We start from the raw sequence: 4275 nt of genomic DNA, 5'->3' as shown, positions 1-4275 counted from the left end.
GTTACTGCTGCCCGTCGCACCTGGTGAACTGCAATAATGGGTCTGAGCTCCTCACACTGGTACAGCAGCGTCTCAGCTCCAGTCTGGGGGATGTCAGTCCGATAATATCGGCTTCCCAGAATCTCCTCACTCCTCATCCCCATCCAGGCTGACCACCCCCTACTCGCACTCTTCTGCCCCCGTCTTCCTGCGCGCTCTCCGTGCTCTGGCAGACAAAAACGACAAAAGAGATTGGAAGTTCATAGACTGTATAACGTCTGACCTGTATCCACAAAGGTCGCGAAGAAGAGAGGGATGGGGAATGGAACAGAAGCGATCAACATGGGGTGATCTCCCTCCACACCGTGACATCACACAATGACATCACGCCGTGCCATCACACAATGCCAGCGTCAAAGACAGTGAAGCTCCCTCCGCCCCATCTCATCAAACAATCCTGGGTCCAGAAACAGAGTGGAGCTCTCTCTACACTGCCCCAACACACATCCCCGAATCAGACACACAGTGGAGCTCCCGCCACACCGTCCAATCACACGCTTTGGGGATTAGACACAGCGAAACTCCCTCCACACCGTCCCATCACACACAGCCCGGCTCAGACACAGAGTGAAGCTGCTTCCACACCGTCCCATCACATACTCCCCGCATCAGAGACGGAGTGCAGCTCCCTCCACACAGTCCCATCAAAAACTCCCTGGATAAGACTCAGAGAGCAGCTCCCTCCACACCGTCCCACCAAACACTCCCGCTGTCAGACACAGAGTGAAACTCCCTGCGCACCGTCCCGCCAAGCACTACAGGAGATATAAACAGATTGAAGCTCCCTCTCCACCATCCCATCACACACTCATAGCATCAGAAACAGAGTGAATTTTCCTTCACACAAACCCCACATCAGACGGAGAGTGAAGCTTCGTCCACGCAGTACCATTGCACATTCACAGGTTCAGAACCAGAGCATTCCCTCCACATCATTGCATGATACACCCCCAGGTTCAGACATTGAGAAAATCTACCCCGTGCCATCCCATTACAAAATCCCTGTCTCAGACACAGACTGAGCCTCCCTCCCACCGTCACATCACACACTCACAGGTCAGACATCGAGAGAATCTCCCACCGTACCACCCTACCTCACAAACACCGGATCAGATTCAGGGTTAGGCTCACTCCACCCCCTCCCATCATACAGAACACGGGTCAGAATCAGAGTGAAGCTCCCTTTACATCAACCCATCACACAATCCCTGGATGAGACACAGACGGATGCTCCCTCTACCCCATCTCATCAAACACTTTAGGGTTCAGAAACAGAGTGAAGGTCCCTCCACACCGTCCCATCATACACTGCCAGGGCAGACACATAGTGAAGCTTCCTCTGCATCATCCCACTCTCAGGGGACGACACAGAGCGAAACTCCTTCCACAGTCTCCCATCGCACATTCCTCGGATTTGTAACAGAATGTAACTCCCTCCATAACGTCCCATCATAAACTCCCCAAATCAAACACAGAGTGAAGCTGCCTCCACACCGTCTCATCCCACTCTCTCTGCATCTGACATAGAAGGAAGATCCCTCGGCACTGTCCCATCACATATTTCCAGATGAGACGCAGAGTGAAGCTTCCTCGACGCAGTCCGATCACACACTCCCCGATTCAGACACGGAATGTAGGTCCCTCGACGCAGTCCGATCACACACTCCCCGATTCAGACACAGAATGCAGATACCTCGACGAAGTCTCATCACACACCCCCTCACCCTCTTTAAAAAAGGAGGGAGAGAGAAACCGGGGAATTATAGACGTATAAGTCTGACATCGGTGGTAGGGAAAATGCTAGAGTCAGTTATCGAAGATGTGATAACAGCACATTTGGAAAGCGGTGAAATCATCGGACAAAGTCAGCATGGATTTGTGAATGGAAAATCATGTCTGACGAATCTCATAATGTTTTTTGAGGATGTAACTAGTAGAGTGGATAGAGGAGAACCAGTGGATTTGATACATTTGGATTTTCAAAGGGCTTTTGACAAGGTCCCACACAGGAGATTAGTGTGCAAACTTAAAACACACAGTATTGGGGTTATGGTATTGATGTGGATAGAGAATTGGTTGGCAGACAGGAAGCAAAGAGTGGGAGTAAACGGAACCTTGTCAGAATGGCAGGCGGTGACTAGTGGGGTACCGCCAGGCTTAGTGCTGGGACCCCAGTTGTTTACAATATATATTAATGACTTAGACGAGGGAATTAAATGGAGGATCTCCAAGTTTGCGGATGACGCGAAGCTGCGTGGCAGTGTTAGCTGTGAGGAGGATGCTAAGTGGATCCAGGGCGGCTTGGACAGGTTAGATGAGTGGGCAAATTCATGGCCGATGCAATTTAATGTGGATAAATGTGAGGTTATCCACTTTGGTGGCAAGAACAGGAAAACAGGTTATTATCTGAATGGTGGCCGATTAGGAAAAGGGGTGGTGCATCGAGACCTGGGTGTCATTGTACACCAGTCATTGAAAGTGGGCATGCAGGTACACAGCAAGAGGATTCGAGTACAGGAGCCGGGAGATACTACTGCAGTTGTGCAAGGCCTTGGTGAGACCACACCTGGAGTATTGTGTGCAGTTTTGGTCCTCTAATCTGAGGAAAGACATCCTTGCCATAGAGGGAGTACAAAGAAGGTTCACAAGATTGATTCCTGGGATGGCAGGACTTTCATATGATGAAAGACCGGATCGACTAGGCTTGTACTCTCTGCAATTTAGAAGATTGAGGGGCGATCTCATTGAAACGTATAAAATTCTAAAGGGATTGGACAGGCTAGATGCAGGAAGATTGTTTCCGATTTTGGGGAAGTCCAGAAAGAGGAGTCACAGTTGGAGGGTAAAGGGGAAGATTTTTAAGACTGAGATGAGGAAAAACTTCTTCACACAGAGAGTAGTGAACCTCTAAAATTCTCTGCCACAGGAAACAGTTGAGGCCAGTTCATTGGCTATATTTAAGAGGGAGTTAGATACGGCCCTTGTGGCTAAAGGGTTCGGGGGTATGGAGAGAAGGTAGGTGCAGGGTTCTGAGTTGGATGATCAGCCATGATCGTACTGAATGGGGGTGCAGGCTCGAAGGGCCAAATGGCCTACTCCAGCACCTATTTTCTATGTTTCTATGTTTCTACTCCCTGCATCAGACACAACATGAAGGTCCCTCGACGCAGTCCCATCAGACACTCCTCGTTTCAGAGTCAGAGTGAAGCTCCATCGCATCGTCCTATCACAGATTTCCCGGATTAGACATACAGCTTCCCTCCCATGTTCACCACATCCTACAGAGGATGTATCGAGAGCATCCTGAGCAGCTGCATCACTGCTTCGTTCGGGAATTGCACCCTGTCGGATCGCAAGACCCTGCAGCGGATAGTGAGGTCAGCTGAGAATATCATCGGGATCTCTCTTCCCGCTATTAGAGATATTTACACCACACGCTGTACCCGCAGAGCTAACAGTATTGTGAAGGACCCCACGTACCCCTCATACAAACCCTTCTCCCTCCTGCCATCCGGCAAAAGGTAGTGAAGCATTCGGGCTCTCACAACTAGAATGTGCAACAGTTACTTCCCCCAAGCCATCAGACTCCTCAATACTCAGAGTCCAGACTGACATTCGAAGTTAAATACAAATAATAAGCAGGGCCTCTCACAAGCACAAAATCAAATGTAACATTTCAGTTGAATGCTCAGCTTGAGAAACGCCCAGTCACCTGGGCTTTGTAAACATTGAAATCACAAGTGCTCCAGGTGAGGCTCGAACTCACAGCCTCGGCACTTCTCCGCCGTGTACTGCCATATAAGTACCGCGCGCTAACCGATTGCGCCACTAGAGCCCAGTGCTGCAAACACTTCGTTTTAAATATCTGGAAAGAAAAAATGGAAGAACTCCCTATATCGTGGAGCAAAGAGCATAGAAATATACGTGAAAAGGCCGTTCAGCCCACAGTGTATTGCCGTAGCATCTAAACAGCAAATCAAAGATACTCAAACTCTAATCCCTCCTTCGTACCATGTCCATATCCCTCGATCTTCCTGACATCCATGTGCATATCGAGTAATCAAATGTGCGCATCAAATGCCACCCATAAATTTGCTGATGATGCAAACATTGTAGGTAGAATCTCAGATGGAGAAGAGAGGGCCTGCAGGAGTGAGATATGCCAACTAGTGGAGTGGAGTCGCAACAACAACCTGGCACTGAACATCAACAAGACGAAAGAGCTGCGTGTGGACT

General features: G+C 49.4%; 1 non-coding gene across 1 annotated transcript; it reads right to left on the bottom strand.

Moving 5' to 3' along the window:
• Positions 1-3780: 3780 nt before the first annotated feature.
• On the bottom strand, positions 3781-3874 carry trnai-uau (transfer RNA isoleucine (anticodon UAU)). Its single transcript has 2 exons — positions 3837-3874; positions 3781-3816 (listed from the first exon to the last, which is right to left on the bottom strand). It is a non-coding gene; the product is annotated as a tRNA-Ile (tRNA).
• Between the last annotated feature and the right edge of the window lie 401 nt (positions 3875-4275).

The sequence above is a fragment of the Mobula hypostoma genome, unplaced genomic scaffold, assembly GCF_963921235.1.
Source record: "Mobula hypostoma unplaced genomic scaffold, sMobHyp1.1 scaffold_36, whole genome shotgun sequence".
Lineage (NCBI taxonomy): Eukaryota > Metazoa > Chordata > Chondrichthyes > Myliobatiformes > Myliobatidae > Mobula > Mobula hypostoma.
This window is presented reverse-complemented; position numbering and strand designations above follow the sequence as displayed.